Raw genomic sequence first — 18,660 nt, forward strand, 5'->3', positions numbered from 1 at the left:
AGATGGAGAGGAACTTTTGTCATGGGTGGGGGTCAGGAGGTGTAGATGGAGAGGTACTGTTGTCATTGGGGGTTTCAAGAGGTGTAGATAGAGAGGAACTGTTGTCATGGGCTGGGGTCAGGAGGTGTAGATGGAGAGGATCTGTTGTCATGGGCGGGGGTCAGTAGGTGTAGATGGAGAGGAACTGTTGTCATGGGGGGTCAGGAGGTGTAGATGGAGAGGAACTGTTGTAATGGGAGGTCAGGAGGTGTAGATGGAGAGGAACTGTTGTCATGGGGGGGGGTCAGGAGATGTAGATGGAGAGGAACTGTTGTCTTGGGGGCGGGGTGAGTTCAGGAAGCAGTGAACTGAGAATAAGGGAGATTGATGAAGGGGCAGAACTAACCGGAGGAGAATGCTCGTAGGACAGCGAGGGTTGGGCTGTGCTGATTAGAAAAAGAAGTTTACATTTTCATCCTGAGACGTCAGCAGATCAGATTTATCTCTCACTTGTACAGTACATCGAAGTATAGTGAACTGTATAGTCAACACACTGAGGGATGTGCTGGTGGCAGCCCGATATTGCCACACATTCCCGTGCCTACATAGCATACTCACAGTGCTCGGCAGATCAACATGGAACACAACAGACAACAAAACAACAACAGCAAAACCAGCCGCTTTCCTCTCACCCACCCTCCCACAGCTATGGATTGTCCTACTCCAGGGCAGGCCTCCAGGCCTTCATAATCTGACTTCTAACTCCCCCCATTCTTCTCTGTACACCCTAACTTTAATTCCCTTCTTCATCCCCTAAACCTACCTCGAAACTTAAAAAAACAGCAAGACTGAGCCCTGACCTCTATAAGACATAGGAGCAGATTTAGTGCTTTCGGCCCATCGAGTCTGCCTTAGGGTTTCAACCTGGCTGATTTATTACCCTCTCATCTCACTCTCCTGCTTTCTCCCAGTAGCATTTGATGCCCTGATTAATCGCAAACCTATCCAGCTCCGTTCTGAACACATGAAATGAGGAATTGGATCCAGAGCATGCACTCCTGCTTGTAAACTATCGTCAGATGGACCAGATGTTAAATCCCCAACAGGGCCCTTTAATAGAGAACAGTTTCTCTTTTTCTTGGAGAAATGGGCTTTGGAAAACAAGTATAAAGAAGATTTGCGCCTTTCACTGGAGAGAAAGTACAGTGCACAACTTGAGTTTACAGGCTTTCGCATGTTTGCATCTTTGAAGGAATTAATGAATGATGCTTTATAAAGGAGTTGCCAGTTTTTAACTCTTTTCAATCTTGTGCTTGTAAATTAAGCAGAGACACATGAGCAAGCTCAAGAATTTTACTTAATCTGATTAAAATATTCAAACCCTCCCTTGTGAGATTTAAAAGTTTGGATGTCAAGTGTTACGAACCCCGTAACTGGGTCACTTACCAGCAAAGATAGAGAGGTCCGTTGAAGTCTGATGGTACTATTTTTAACAGTATTTATTAGTAAAAATACACAAAAATCATATCAATGCAAACATACAGATAATATACGTCATCAATACTAAATCTAAAAGCGCGGGTATAATAATAATCAATAAGAAATAGCTCTATCGTTGTCTAGGGGATAATGTATTGTCCGATGGAAAAATAAAAGTCACTTTAGTTCATTCAGGCTGCAGCCTTTGGTTGGAGTCAAGAGAGAGAGATTTTGGAACTTGCTAGAGTTTTTCCTTTTTATGATGTCGATCCTTCGAAATGTCGTTGGTGTCCTTTTCCTTTTAGCTAAGCCGTCTTCCGTGGTCAGTCCCGCCAATCCCAGGCAACGGGAAAGGACGCACGCGGGCCCCACCGGCTGTCGCTATTAACCGCTGTCACGGGATTTCTGGCGTTTCTCCTGGTGCGTCTAAAGGGGTTGTTCCCCCAGACCTTCTTTTATCCTTACTCACGGGGTCTCAGATGTCAATCAGGTTGGAATGATGCCATCCCCCAACCAGCCCACGTTGCTCATTCCTTGAGGGCTTCAATGAATAGTACAGTACTCAATACACAATTCCGTCTCCAAGAGACAATGGCCGTTTCCCGTGGCTTTGTATCACTGAGGGGCCAGGACATTCCAAACCCCTTGTGGATTCTGCGTGTCTCTCTCTCATTTCCTGGGTCCCAGACCCGCATTAATAACGATCTTGCGATTCTCAAAAAGGAGGGGGCTACTTTGTACCCTTCGGCCTCTCAGAGTTGGGGCACAGGCGTAACACCCCCTTTCTTCAACGTGTTTTTACCATCGGTAAAAAACAAAGTAATACAGAGTCTTACAGGATTTTAGAATCTAACACAATACAAAAGTTTTTTTTTCTACAGAGTAATACAGTTATACATTCAATTCAGCCTCTAAACAGTTACCGATTACATTGTCACTTCCTTTAATATCTTAACATCTTGTACCTTACTAAAGTCTTGTAGCATCAGACTCCAATTTAATAACCACCTATTTTTTTTATTTTCTTTCCTTCAGCAAACAAAAACTAAAGAGTTGTGATCTTAGCTTACGCGTATACTACAAAAGTTCATGCAAATACTAATCTTTATGTTACTTTCAAACTTAACAGTCAGGCTTCCATGGGGTTGTCTTTATTATTCACATGCTTTGTCGAAATCCCTTAAAACCGGCTTCTGCTATTTAAAAATGGCGTCCCATTAACCCTCGCCTCTTTTCCGGTTAATTCCCACGTGGTGAGCTTGTGCATCCTGGCGAAATAGGCTTTCGCATGCTCCTTTCATAGGAGTTATTTTATCAACAATGTGTTCCAAACTTAGACCATTTTCCACACAATTCTTTAATTTTACGCAAGTTGCTAGTTTTCTCTTCAGGACCCTTCAGGCGATTAGTTCTCAATGCCAGCGATCCCTCTTTGTTCAAACAGCATTTCAAATTCTGCGGTTTCACACCACGCTCTGGAATAACAATAGCGTGTGGGGCCCTTTACCTTCCAACTCAACCTGTAATTGATTCACAGGCACCGCGGTACCAAGCCATTGTCTCGGTAGCCTGGTTGCTGCGTCTGACATCAATCCAGACTTTAAATTTTCTTCATTCAATTTGGAAACTGCACTTTTCCCTTTTCCTTCAATAATAATATTCACCTCACCACCTGTTATCTCCTCACTAACTTTTAACACACCTTCGAGCACAAACACCTGGGAACTCTCACTTCCCACTATTACCAAGGTTAACCCTTTCTTCACTGAACCAAGTCCATCTGACCCACAAGGACTGCATTCCTTTTCAACTGAATCAAATACCTCAGACTTTTTCTGAGCTCCATTACTAGGTTCAGTACCACGTGCATCCACATCTTGGACACACTCAAACGGGACATTTGCCTCTTCCAGGCTTTCAACACCCCTACCCTGTTCAAATTCTAAATTCCCCTGATTCTCCCAGCTGCTCTCTGGGCAACTCCCTTCCGGAGTAAACTCCGCGGGCTGAAACAACCTCATCTGCCAACCCTGCAGACTTCTTCAAGGTAAGGGCACCCTTTTCATCTAGGACTGCCCTCATTTCATTATCGCGAACACGTTTAGAATTTTCAACTTCTTCAAACAGTTCTGAAAACCAGACAGATCATCCATGTCCAACCCTGGACCTTTTAACAGCTTTATCTGTTTCTCATCTTTATTTCGTGCCCCTATAAATTTTCTCCTCGCTAAGGGCAGGTCTACCTCCTCTCCCTTACTCTCTTCACTTTACTACTCTTCGTTTTACCACCCTCTAAACCCTCGTGGTACAGGGTCGGTAAAAACGTTTCGGCCAAATCGATACTGGCCGGATTTAAACTGCTCCCTTTCTCAGCTGCCTTTCTCGACATGCTGCGAGTGATCGTGCATGCGGGATAGATCTTGGAATCTAGGGGCGGGACCTCCACCGGCTGTCTCGTCAGTTTCATTGCTGACCAAACCTTACCACCGGCTAAATCGTTACCCAGAAGGACGTCCGAATCAGTTCTCGGGAATTCTGATCGCACCCCCATTTCAACTGGTCCAGATACCAGATCACAATTCATAATGATCCTATGCAAGGGCACCGTTTCTGTCCCTTTTCCTATTCCTTTCACAGCTACCATTCCCGTCTTGCGACCAAAATCCAGTACCTTACTGCTAATCAATGACAGTTCAGCGCCCGTGTCTCTCCAGATCCGCATGGGAACTGGTGGGTCTCCCTCTCTCACAGACACGGTTCCGTTTGACATACAAGTCTCAGACCCTTCTCGTACTCTGTCTACCCGGGGCTCTCTTGTCGATTTACTGATCACCACGGCACATCCAATAGGGACAGCTGCTTTCCCCTTTCCTGTCTCCTTCCTCGGAGCAAAGCACCGAGATGCAATATGTCCCCCCTTTCCACAATTAAAACAGGTCAAGCCCGGAAATCTCTGGCCGTCTTGCCTCTCCTCCCCAACCTTACCACTAGCTCCTAGCGGGACCTCTGCCTCAGCCGGTGGGCTTTCTCTATCGTTCCCACGGTCTCTCTGGTAACTTTTATTTGAGGAAAACTTTGTCTTGTGGGTTAGGGCATATTCATCTGCGAACCTAGCAAATTCGGAGATGGACTTATTCGGCTTCTCATTCAAATACATCCGGATATCCTCCGATACACAACCTTTAAATTCCTCAATCAGAATTAACTCCCTGAGACGCCAAAAATCCTCTTCCACTGTTTCTGCTGTACACCAACGATCCAAGAGCACACCCTTCTCATAGGCAAACTCGGTATACGTCTGATTCCACCCTTTCTTTAAATTTCTGAACTTTTGTCTATACGCTTCAGGTACCAATTCGTAAGTCCAAAGAATGGCCTCCTTTACTTTCTCATAATTCTCCGCCTCTTCCTCCTCCATGGACAACGCCGCATATGCCCGTTGTGCCTTCCCTTTTAACACACTTTGTAACAACGCCACCCACTGCTCTTTGGGCCACTTCTGATTCACTGCCACCTTTTCAAAAAGCAAGAAATAACTATCAACATCCGTCTCCTCGAAAGGAGGTACTAACCTCAACTCCCGACTAACATTAAACCGCTCCTCTCGGTCTGACCCTTGAACTCTTCGCTCTTGCCTTAACTTCTCCATATCCAAGTCATGTTGCCTCTGTTTCTCTGCCTCTTCATACTCTCTCTCCCTCTCTTTCTCAGCTGCTTCCAGCTGTTTTAACTGCACTTCATGCTCCCTTTGTTTCTCAGCTCTGTCCTGCTCTCTCTTCACCTCCAACTCCTTTAGCTGGAGCTCATGGTCCCTTTGTTTCTCAGCTCTGTCCTGCTCTCTCTTCACCTCCAACTCCTTTAGCTGGAGCTCATGGTCCCTTTGTTTCTCAGCTCTGTCCTGCTCTCTCTTCTCCTCCAACTCCTTTAGCTGGAGCGCATGCTCCCTTTGTTTCTCAGCTCTGTCCTGCTCTCTCTTCACCTCCAACTCCTTTAGCTGGAGCTCATGCTCCCTTTGTTTCTCAGCTCTGTCCTGCTCTCTCTTCACCTCCAACTCCTTTAGCTGGAGCTCATGCTCCCTTTGTTTCTCAGCTCTGTCCTGCTCTCTCTTCACCTCCAACTCCATTAGCTGGAGCTCATGCTCCCTTTGTTTCTCAGCTCTGTCCTGCTCTCTCTTCTCCTCCAACTCCATTAGCTGGAGCTCATGCTCCCTTTGTTTCTCAGCTCTGTCCTGCTCTCTCTTCTCCTCCAACTCCATTAGCTGGAGCTCATGCTCCCTTTGTTTCTCAGCTCTGTCCTGCTCTCTCTTCACCTCCAACTCCTTTAGCTGGAGCTCATGCTCCCTTTGTTTCTCAGCTCTGTCCTGCTCTCTCTTCACCTCCAACTCCATTAGCTGGAGCTCATGCTCCCTTTGTTTCTCAGCTCTGTCCTGCTCTCTCTTCTCCTCCAACTCCATTAGCTGGAGCTCATGCTCCCTTTGTTTCTCAGCTCTGTCCTGCTCTCTCTTCTCCTCCAACTCCATTAGCTGGAGCTCATGCTCCCTTTGTTTCTCAGCTCTGTCCTGCTCTCTCTTCACCTCCAACTCCTTTAGCTGGAGCTCATGCTCCCTTTGTTTCTCAGCTCTGTCCTGCTCTCTCTTCACCTCCAACTCCTTTAGCTGGAGCTCATGCTCCCTTTGTTTCTCAGCTCTGTCCTGCTCTCTCTTCACCTCCAACTCCTTTAGCTGGAGCTCATGCTCCCTTTGTTTCTCAGCTCTGTCCTGCTCTCTCTTCTCCTCCAACTCCTTTAGCTGGAGCTCATGCTCCCTTTGTTTCTCAGCTCTGTCCTGCTCTCTCTTCACCTCCAACTCCTTTAGCTGGAGCTCATGCTCCCTTTGTTTCTCAGCTCTGTCCTGCTCTCTCTTCTCCTCCAACTCCATTAGCTGGAGCGCATGGTCCCTTTGTTTCTCAGCTCTGTCCTGCTCTCTCTTCACCTCCAACTCCTTTAGCTGGAGCTCATGCTCCCTTTGTTTCTCAGCTCTGTCCTGCTCTCTCTTCACCTCCAACTCCTTTAGCTGGAGCTCATGCTCCCTTTGTTTCTCAGCTCTGTCCTGCTTTCTCTTCACCTCCAACTCCTTTAGCTGGAGCTCATGCTCCCTTTGCTTTTCGGCTCTTTCCTGCTCTTTATCCTTTTCGGCCCTGTCTTTTTCCTTCTTAGCTGCTTCCAGCTGCTTTAATTTAATTTCATGTTCCAACCTTAATTTCTCCAACTCTAACTGAGCCGTCCCACTAGCTGGTACCTTTTCAGGGATATTTTCCAATACCTCAGCTGAAAACACATTCTTCCCAATATAATACTGAGTTATTGCCCTTCGCACCTCCCGCTTTTTCATTGACAACCTCACCTCTGCGAGGATTAGTCCCTTCGCCATATTTATCAAGTCCGATTTGGTGGCCGCCTCTAGCGCCTCCAGAGTCGGGTTTCCTATAAATTCATCCACGTCCATCTTTGCTGGTTTCCCATCGGGCTACCCGCGTAACCAGATCCAAGTTTGGACTTACAAGCCCGATTCACTGGCCTCCCAATTTGGTATCAAATCTCGAGACGAGGCCCCACGTTGTTATGAACCCCGTAACTGGGTCACTTACCAGCAAAGATAGAGAGGTCCGTTGAAGTCTGATGGTACAATTTTTAACAGCATTTAATGATAAAAATACACAAAAATAAAATCAATGCAAACATACAGATAATATACGTCGTCAATACTAAATCTAAAAGCGCGGGTATAATAATAATCAATAAGAAATAGCTCTATCGTTGTCTAGGGGATAATGTATTGTCCGATGGAAATATAAAAGTCACTTTAGTTCATTCAGGCTGCAGCCTTTGGTTGGAGTCAAGAGAGAGAGATTTTGGAACTTGCCAGATTTTCCTTTTTATGATGTCGATCCTTCGAAATGTCGTGGGTGTCCTTTTCCTTTTAGCTAAGCCGTCTTCCGTGGTCAGTCCCGCCAATCCCAGGCAACGGGAAAGGACGCACGCGGGCCCCACCAGCTGACGCTATTAAACGCTGTCACGGGATTTCTAGTGTTTCTCCTGGTGCGTCTAAAGGGGTTGTTCCCCCAGACCTTCTTTTATCCTTACTCACGGGGTCTCAGATGTCAATCAGGTTGGGATGAGGCCATCCCTCAACCAGCCCACTTTGCTCATTCCCTGAGGGCTTCAAATAGATAGCACAGTGATCAATACACAATTCCGTCTCCAAGAGACAATGGCCGTTTCCCGTGGCTTTGTATCGCTGAGGGGCCAGGACATTCCAAACCCCTTGTGGATTCTGCGTGTCTCTCTTTCATTTCCTGGGTCCCAGACCCGCATTAATAGCGATCTTGCGATTGTCAAAAAGGAGGGGGCTACTTTGTATCCTTCGGCCCCTCAGAGTTGGGGCACAGGCGTAACACAAGTTTCAACATATTAAGAAACTAAAAATCTTGTTCAATATTTTTGCTTTGCAATATTGTTCAAATTGAAATCTGGAAGAATTCAATCCTTAAGATTTACTGTTCACTTTAGATGGATTTTAAATGGTGAGCAGTAGGCATTTGTATTTTATAAAGACAAAAAAGGAACCTGAAAAAGGAGCATGATATTTTGGTGGGAATTGTGTAGTTCCTGTTGCGAATAAAATGTAATTATTGTGGAAAACACAGACTTCTGTCGTATCCAAATGAGAGGCTTTTGCTACGTTTCTGTCTCTCATCAGGCATGCTACTTACAGTGTTGTAATGGAGGAAACCGGATAATGGGCTTGATTTCTGTTGGCAGCAATTTGGGGTTTTGTTAACTTTTGGGTGAGTTTGTGTAGAAGCAGCACTAAGCAGAGACTGTCACAGATGCTTAGTGCTAATGAGAAGGTGTTTGAGAAGGGTGTTGGTGAACTGAAAGGCTCAAAGGCCAGAATTGAACTGAGTGAAGCAGCAACATCAAGATTCAATAAAATCTGTCCAGCGCCTTATGCACTACGTTCTGAAGTGGATGAAGATTCCATAAAATCTGTCCAGCGCCTTACGCACTACGTTCTGAAGTGGATGAAGATTCAATAAAATCTGTCCAGCGCCTTACGCACTACGTTCTGAAGTGGATGAAGATTCAATAAAATCTGTCCAGCGCCTTACGCACTACGTTCTGAAGTGGATGAAGATTCAATAAAATCTGTCCAGCGCCTTACGCACTACGTTCTGAAGTGGATGAAGATTCAATAAAATCTGTCCAGCGCCTTACGCACTACGTTCTGAAGTGGATGAAGATTCAATAAAATCTGTCCAGCGCCTTACGCACTACGTTCTGAAGTGGATGAAGATTCAATAAAATCTGTCCAGCGCCTTACGCACTACGTTCTGAAGTGGATGCCAAACTGAAGAGCTTGCAGGCATCTGAAATTCTCTCCAAGGCTGAGTGGAGTGGCTGAGCCACGGCCATTGTCCCGGTGATCAAGAAAGGGAAGGCTGGATCCGTTTGCATATGTGGGGATCTCAAGGTGAGCATCAACCCCGTGCTGTGAACTGTGCAGTGTCCCCTGCCGTGAACAGAAGACAGTTTGGCATCTTCGGCAGGCGGGGAGAAGTTTTCAAAGATTGATTTGTCACAAGCCTATCTGCAAATGCAGACTGAGTGGTCAAGCAGGAAATCCCTCATGATCCACACTCACAAGGGACTGTTCCAGTATAATCATCCGGTCTTTGGTGTCGTATCAGCTACAGCAATTTGCAAAGTGCTCCAAGATATCCCGGGAGTACAATGTTACCTTGATGACATCAGCGTGAATGGCAAGAATGATGAAGAGCACCTCCAGATCCTTGGTAAAATGCTTACCAGGCTGAGCGTGTATGGTCTGTGCACAGAGAGAGACAGATGTGACTTTTCAAGAATTAAATCTGATATTGTGGACATGTCACTGACTAGCATGGTTGACATAAGACACAAGAGAAGATTGAAGCAGTGCCACAGGCAGCCAAACTGGAAAATGTATCAGGTCACACTTGGGCCTTGTAGTAATAACATCGGATGAACTGCTCACCCATTATGACCCATCACTGCCGTGCCATGCCTCCCCTTATGGCATTGGAGCTGTTTTGTCACAAATTATGAAAGATGGATCTGAATGCCGATTGTGTTTGCTTCAAGATCGCTGATGAGGACAGAGGAATCAAGGGGCCCTTAGTCTAGTCTGGGGAATAAAGAAGTTCCATCTCTACTTCTACAGATAAAAGTTTACAGTAGTGACAGATCCCCAGCCCCTTGTGTCCATATTCAATCCCAGGAAGGAAATTCCAGTGATGTCTGCTACCCGGTTACAACGTTGGGCACTTTTCCGAGGAACCCACTCCTATCCCATGGTGTTCAAGGCTACCAAACAACGCAGCAATGCTGATGGCTTGTCGCCTCTTCCACTACTGGCAAGAGAAGAGAAGTCTTCATACTGTGTGTGACCCAGCAACAGTGTTCCCCACCGCACTGGTGGACCAGCTGCCGGTAACAAATTCTGAAATGCAAAGGGAAACGAGAATGACTCGACATTGTCAAAAGTCGATGAAATCGTCATGAAAGGGTGGCCAGCTCATGGTTTCCAGAGTTCTCACTGAGACTGGACCAACTGTTGGTATGTCAAAGAAAGCTGACGTGTGGATCTCGTGTTGTGGTTCCCTCTAAACTGCACGCCAGGGTGACAGAAAATCTGCGTGAAGGACACCTGGGTACAGTCAAATGAAGAGTCTCGTCCGGAACTACGTGTGGTGGCTGGGAATAGATAAACATTGAAAACTTGGCCAAAAGCTATTTGGGGTGCTAAAAAGATCAAAATGCACCCTCACCGGCACTGTTACACCCATGGGAGTGGCTGTCATCACCATGGCAAAAATTACATATTGACTTTGCTGGGCCATTCATGGACTCCATGTTCCTGATTACTGTGGATGTTCATTCGATGTGGCCAGAGGTTATACCAATGAAGTCAACCACCTCAGCAAAGACTGTCTCCATTCTGGGGACTTCCTTCACTTGAAATGGCTTATCAGAACAAATAGTGATAGCAGAGCACAATACACATCAGACAAATTCTGACTGCTCATGAAAAAAAATGGCATCAGACATTTCAAGTCAGCTCAATGCTCTTCATGAGCAGGAATCTGGGATGTCGTGTAGACCTCCTGAAACCAGATCTACAGAGGGAAGTGCAGAATGAACGGTTCAGCCAGTCGCTAAATGATGAGGCAAGGAGCATTGAGGTTGGACAGGAAGTCCTTGTGCCTGATTACCGAGAAGACAGGTGGACATCTGGTAGGATAGCGACAAGAAGTGGACCACTGATGTACTCAGTGGATGTTCTAGATCAGACATGGAGATGTCATGTGGACCAGATACTGGATACTCAACCACAGAACACACCCGAGTCGATTGTATCCAACAAACCAGACACATTACAGACACCGGACTTGCCTCTCAGTGATGATCATGTCACTAACAGATGTGATACAGGCAACTGAGAACGCTGTCTTAGGACGAGACACCGACCAAACGTGATGCCACTCCACAGGCCAGGGGTGCTATGAGGATGAGAACGTTATCGCTGATGAGACACCGACCAAACGTGTTGCCACTCCACAGGGCAGGGGTGCTATGAGGATGAGAACGTTATCGCTGACGAGACACTTGCCAAACGTGTTGCCACTCCACAGGGCAGGGGTGCTATGAGGATGAGAACGTTATCGCTGACGAGACACTTGCCAAACGTGTTGCCACTCCACAGGCCAGGGGTGCTATGAGGATGAGAACGTTATCGCTGACGAGACACTTGCCAAACGTGATGCCACTCCACAGGCCAGGGGTGCTATGAGGATGAGAACGTTATCGCTGACAAGACACTTGCCAAACGTGATGCCACTCCACAGGCCAGGGGTGCTATGAGGATGAGAACGTTATCGCTGACGAGACACTTGCCAAACGTGATGCCACTCCTCAGGCCAGGGGTGCTATGAGGATGAGAACGTTATCGCTGACGAGACACTTGCCAAACGTGATGCCACTCCACAGGCCAGGGGTGCTATGAGGATGAGAACGTTATCACTGACGAGACACTTACCAAACGTGATGCCACTCCACAGGGCAGGGGTGCTATGAGGATGAGAACGTTATCACTGACGAGACACTTACCAAACGTGATGCCACTCCACAGGGCAGGGGTGCTATGAGGATGAGAACGTTATCACTGACGAGACACTTACCAAACGTGATGCCACTCCACAGGGCAGGGGTGCTATGATGATGAGAACGTTATCGCTGACGAGACACTTGCCAAACGTGATGCCACTCCACAGGGCAGGGGTGCTATGATGATGAGAACGTTATCGCTGACGAGACACTTGCCAAACGTGATGCCACTCCACAGGGCAGGGGTGCTATGAGGATGAGAACGTTATCGCTGATGAGACACTTGCCAAACGTGATGCCACTCCACAGGGCAGGGGTGCTATGAGGATGAGAACGTTATCACTGACGAGACACCGACCAAACGTGATGCCACTCCACAGGCCAGGGGTGCTATGAGGATGAGAACGTTATCGCTGACGAGACACTTACCAAACGTGATGCCACTCCACAGGCCAGGGGTGCTATGAGGATGAGAACGTTATCGCTGACGAGACACTTACCAAACGTGATGCCACTCCACAGGCCAGGGGTGCTATGAGGATGAGAACGTTATCACTGACGAGACACTTGCCAAACGTGATGCCACTCCACAGGCCAGGGGTGCTATGAGGATGAGAACGTTATCGCTGACGAGACACTTGCCAAACGTGATGCCACTCCACAGGCCAGGGGTGCTATGAGGATGAGAACGTTATCACTGACGAGACACTTGCCAAACGTGATGCCACTCCACAGGGCAGGGGTGCTATGAGGATGAGAACGTTATCGCTGACGAGACACTTGCCAAACGTGATGCCACTCCACAGGCCAGGGGTGCTATGAGGATGAGAACGTTATCGCTGCCAAGACACTTGCCAAACGTGATGCCACTCCACAGGGCAGGGGTTCTATGAGGATGAGAACGTTATCGCTGACGAGACACCGACCAAACGTGATGCCACTCCACAGGCCAGGGGTGCTATGAGGATGAGAACGTTATCGCTGATGAGACACTTGCCAAACGTGATGCCACTCCACAGGCCAGGGGTGCTATGAGGATGAGAACGTTATCGCTGCCAAGACACTTGCCAAACGTGATGCCACTCCACAGGCCAGGGGTGCTATGAGGATGAGAACGTTATCGCTGATGAGACACTTGCCAAACGTGATGCCACTCCACAGGCCAGGGGTGCTATGAGGATGAGAACGTTATCGCTGACAAGACACTTGCCAAACATGATGCCACTCCACAGGCCAGGGGTGCTATGAGGATGAGAACGTTATCGCTGATGAGACACTTGCCAAACGTGATGCCACTCCACAGGCCAGGGGTGCTATGAGGATGAGAACGTTATCGCTGACGAGACACTTGCCAAACGTGATGCCACTCCACAGGCCAGGGGTGCTATGAGGATGAGAACGTTATCGCTGACGAGGCACTTGCCAAACGTGATGCCACTCCACAGGCCAGGGGTGCTATGAGGATGAGAACGTTATCGCTGACGAGACACCGACCAAACGTGATGCCACTCCACAGGCCAGGGGTGCTATGAGGATGAGAACGTTATCGCTGACGAGACACTTGCCAAACGTGATGCCACTCCACAGGCCAGGGGTGCTATGAGGATGAGAACGTTATCGCTGACAAGACACTTGCCAAACGTGATGCCACTCCACAGGCCAGGGGTGCTATGAGGATGAGAACGTTATCGCTGACGAGACACTTGCCAAACGTGATGCCACTCCACAGGGCAGGGGTGCTATGAGGATGAGAACGTTATCGCTGACGAGACACTTGCCAAACGTGATGCCACTCCACAGGCCAGGGGTGCTATGAGGATGAGAACGTTATCGCTGACGAGACACTTGCCAAACGTGATGCCACTCCACAGGGCAGGGGTGCTATGAGGATGAGAACGTTATCGCTGACGAGACACTTGCCAAACGTGATGCCACTCCACAGGCCAGGGGTGCTATGAGGATGAGAACGTTATCGCTGACGAGACACTTGCCAAACGTGATGCCACTCCACAGGCCAGGGGTGCTATGAGGATGAGAGCGTTATCGCTGACGAGACACTTGCCAAACGTGATGCCACTCCACAGGCCAGGGGTGCTATGAGGATGAGAACGTTATCGCTGACGAGACACCGACCAAACGTGATGCCACTCCACAGGCCAGGGGTGCTATGAGGATGAGAACGTTATCGCTGACGAGACACTTGCCAAACGTGATGCCACTCCACAGGCCGGGGTGCTATGAGGATGAGAACGTTATCGCTGACGAGACACCGACCAAACGTGATGCCACTCCACAGGCCAGGGGTGCTATGAGGATGAGAGCGTTATCGCTGACGAGACACTTGCCAAACGTGATGCCACTCCACAGGGCAGGGGTGCTATGAGGATGAGAACGTTATCGCTGACGAGACACTTGCCAAACGTGATGCCACTCCACAGGCCAGGGGTGCTATGAGGATGAGAACGTTATCGCTGACGAGACACTTGCCAAACGTGATGCCACTCCACAGGGCAGGGGTGCTATGAGGATGAGAACGTTATCGCTGACGAGACACTTGCCAAACGTGATGCCACTCCACAGGCCAGGGGTGCTATGAGGATGAGAACGTTATCGCTGACAAGACACTTGCCAAACGTGATGCCACTCCACAGGCCAGGGGTGCTATGAGGATGAGAACGTTATCGCTGACGAGACACCGACCAAACGTGATGCCACTCCACAGGCCAGGGGTGCTATGAGGATGAGAACGTTATCGCTGATGAGACACTTGCCAAACGTGATGCCACTCCACAGGCCAGGGGTGCTATGAGGATGAGAACGTTATCGCTGACAAGACACTTGCCAAACATGATGCCTCTCCACAGGCCAGGGGTGCTATGAGGATGAGAACGTTATCGCTGACAAGACACTTGCCAAACGTGATGCCACTCCACAGGGCAGGGGTGCTATGAGGATGAGAACGTTATCGCTGACGAGACACTTGCCAAACGTGATGCCACTCCACAGGCCAGGGGTGCTATGAGGATGAGAACGTTATCGCTGACGAGACACTTGCCAAACGTGATGCCACTCCACAGGCCAGGGGTGCTATGAGGATGAGAACGTTATCGCTGACGAGACACCGACCAAACGTGATGCCACTCCACAGGCCAGGGGTGCTATGAGGATGAGAGCGTTATCGCTGACGAGACACTTGCCAAACGTGATGCCACTCCACAGGCCAGGGGTGCTATGAGGATGAGAGCGTTATCGCTGACGAGACACTTGCCAAACGTGATGCCACTCCACAGGCCAGGGGTGCTATGAGGATGAGAACGTTATCGCTGACAAGACACTTGCCAAACGTGATGCCACTCCACAGGCCAGGGGTGCTATGAGGATGAGAACGTTATCGCTGACGAGACACTTGCCAAATGTGATGCCACTCCACAGGCCAGGGGTGCTATGAGGATGAGAACGTTATCGCTGACGAGACACCGACCAAACGTGATGCCACTCCACAGGCCAGGGGTGCTATGAGGATGAGAACGTTATCGCTGACGAGACAGCGACCAAACGTGATGCCACTCCACAGGCCAGGGGTGCTATGAGGATGAGAACGTTATCGCTGACGAGACAGCGACCAAACGTGATGCCACTCCACAGGCCAGGGGTGCTATGAGGATGAGAACGTTATCGCTGACAAGACACTTGCCAAACGTGATGCCACTCCACAGGCCAGGGGTGCTATGAGGATGAGAACGTTATCGCTGACAAGACACTTGCCAAACGTGATGCCACTCCACAGGCCAGGGGTGCTATGAGGATGAGAACGTTATCGCTGACGAGACACTTGCCAAACGTGATGCCACTCCACAGGGCAGGGGTGCTATGAGGATGAGAACGTTATCGCTGATGAGACACTTGCCAAACGTGATGCCACTCCACAGGCCAGGGGTGCTATGAGGATGAGAACGTTATCGCTGACGAGACACCGACCAAACGTGATGCCACTCCACAGGCCAGGGGTGCTATGAGGATGAGAACGTTATCGCTGACGAGACACTTGCCAAACGTGATGCCACTCCACAGGCCAGGGGTGCTATGAGGATGAGAACGTTATCGCTGACAAGACACTTACCAAACGTGATGCCACTCCACAGGCCAGGGGTGCTATGAGGATGAGAACGTTATCGCTGACGAGACACTTACCAAACGTGATGCCACTCCACAGGCCAGGGGTGCTATGAGGATGAGAACGTTATCGCTGACAAGACACTTACCAAACGTGATGCCACTCCACAGGCCAGGGGTGCTATGAGGATGAGAACGTTATCGCTGACGAGACACTTACCAAACGTGATGCCACTCCACAGGCCAGGGGTGCTATGAGGATGAGAACGTTATCGCTGACGAGACACTTGCCAAACGTGATGCCACTCCACAGGCCAGGGGTGCTATGAGGATGAGAACGTTATCGCTGATGAGACACTTACCAAACGTGATGCCACTCCACAGGCCAGGGGTGCTATGAGGATGAGAACGTTATCGCTGACGAGACACTTGCCAAACATGATGTCACTCCACAGGCCAGGGGTGCTATGAGGATGAGAACGTTATCGCTGACGAGACACTTACCAAACGTGATGCCACTCCACAGGCCAGGGGTGCTATGAGGATGAGAACGTTATCGCTGACGAGACACTTGCCAAACGTGATGCCACTCCACAGGCCAGGGGTGCTATGAGGATGAGAACGTTATCGCTGACAAGACACTTGCCAAACGTGATGCCACTCCACAGGCCAGGGGTGCTATGAGGATGAGAACGTTATCGCTGACGAGACACCGACCAAACGTGATGCCACTCCACAGGCCAGGGGTGCTATGAGGATGAGAACGTTATCGCTGACGAGACACTTGCCAAACGTGATGCCACTCCACAGGGCAGGGGTGCTATGAGGATGAGAACGTTATCGCTGACGAGACACTTGCCAAACGTGATGCCACTCCACAGGGCAGGGGTGCTATGAGGATGAGAACGTTATCGCTGACGATACACCGACCAAACGTGATGCCACTCCACAGGCCAGGGGTGCTATGAGGATGAGAACGTTATCGCTGACGAGACAGCGACCAAACGTGATGCCACTCCACAGGCCAGGGGTGCTATGAGGATGAGAACGTTATCGCTGACGAGACACTTGCCAAACGTGATGCCACTCCACAGGCCAGGGGTGCTATGAGGATGAGAACGTTATCGCTGACAAGACACTTGCCAAACGTGATGCCACTCCACAGGGCAGGGGTGCTATGAGGATGAGAACGTTATCGCTGACAAGACACTTACCAAACGTGATGCCACTCCACAGGCCAGGGGTGCTATGAGGATGAGAACGTTATCGCTGACAAGACACTTGCCAAACGTGATGCCACTCCACAGGGCAGGGGTGCTATGAGGATGAGAACGTTATCGCTGACAAGACACTTGCCAAACGTGATGCCACTCCACAGGCCAGGGGTGCTATGAGGATGAGAACGTTATCACTGACGAGACACTTGCCAAACGTGATGCCACTCCACAGGCCAGGGGTGCTATGAGGATGAGAACGTTATCGCTGACGAGACACTTACCAAACGTGATGCCACTCCACAGGCCAGGGGTGCTATGAGGATGAGAACGTTATCGCTGACGAGACACTTGCCAAACGTGATGCCACTCCACAGGCCAGGGGTGCTATGAGGATGAGAACGTTATCGCTGACAAGACACCGACCAAACGTGATGCCACTCCACAGGCCAGGGGTGCTATGAGGATGAGAACGTTATCGCTGACGAGACACCGACCAAACGTGATGCCACTCCACAGGCCAGGGGTGCTATGAGGATGAGAACGTTATCGCTGACAAGACACTTGCCAAACGTGATGCCACTCCACAGGCCAGGGGTGCTATGAGGATGAGAACGTTATCGCTGACGAGACACTTGCCAAACGTGATGCCACTCCTCAGGCCAGGGGTGCTATGAGGATGAGAACGTTATCGCTGACGAGACACTTGCCAAACGTGATGCCACTCCACAGGCCAGGGGTGCTATGAGGATGAGAACGTTATCGCTGACAAGACACTTGCCAAACGTGATGCCACTCCACAGGCCAGGGGTGCTATGAGGATGAGAACGTTATCGCTGACGAGACACTTACCAAACGTGATGCCACTCCACAGGCCAGGGGTGCTATGAGGATGAGAACGTTATCGCTGACGAGACACTTGCCAAACGTGATGCCACTCCACAGGCCAGGGGTGCTATGAGGATGAGAACGTTATCGCTGACGAGACACTTGCCAAACGTGATGCCACTCCACAGGCCAGGGGTGCTATGAGGATGAGAACGTTATCGCTGACGAGACACCGACCAAACGTGATGCCACTCCACAGGCCAGGGGTGCTATGAGGATGAGAACGTTATCGCTGACAAGACACTTACCAAACGTGATGCCACTCCACAGGCCAGGGGTGCTATGAGGATGAGAACATTATCGCTGACGAGACACTTGCCAAACGTGATGCCACTCCACAGGCCAGGGGTGCTATGAGGATGAGAACGTTATCGCTGACGAGACACTTGCCAAACGTGATGCCACTCCACAGGCCAGGGGTGCTATGAGGATGAGAACGTTATCGCTGACGAGACACTTGCCAAACGTGATGCCACTCCACAGGCCAGGGGTGCTATGAGGATGAGAACGTTATCGCTGACGAGACACTTGCCAAACGTGATGCCACTCCACAGGCCAGGGGTGCTATGAGGATGAGAACGTTATCGCTGACGAGACACTTGCCAAACGTGATGCCACTCCACAGGCCAGGGGTGCTATGAGGATGAGAACGTTATCGCTGACGAGACACTTGCCAAACGTGATGCCACTCCACAGGCCAGGGGTGCTATGAGGATGAGAACGTTATCGCTGACAAGACACCGACCAAACGTGATGCCACTCCACAGGCCAGGGGTGCTATGAGGATGAGAACGTTATCGCTGACGAG

The 18,660-nt window shown here is 49.6% G+C and overlaps 1 protein-coding gene across 1 annotated transcript in view; it reads left to right on the forward strand.

The window, feature by feature from the left end:
• The window catches only part of LOC140732860 (glutathione hydrolase 1 proenzyme-like), a 1,003,644-nt gene that overhangs the window by 528,802 nt on the left and 456,182 nt on the right, over positions 1-18,660 (forward strand). The gene's annotated exons all lie outside the window — the stretch shown is intronic.

This window comes from Hemitrygon akajei, chromosome 9 (assembly GCF_048418815.1).
Source record: "Hemitrygon akajei chromosome 9, sHemAka1.3, whole genome shotgun sequence".
Lineage (NCBI taxonomy): Eukaryota > Metazoa > Chordata > Chondrichthyes > Myliobatiformes > Dasyatidae > Hemitrygon > Hemitrygon akajei.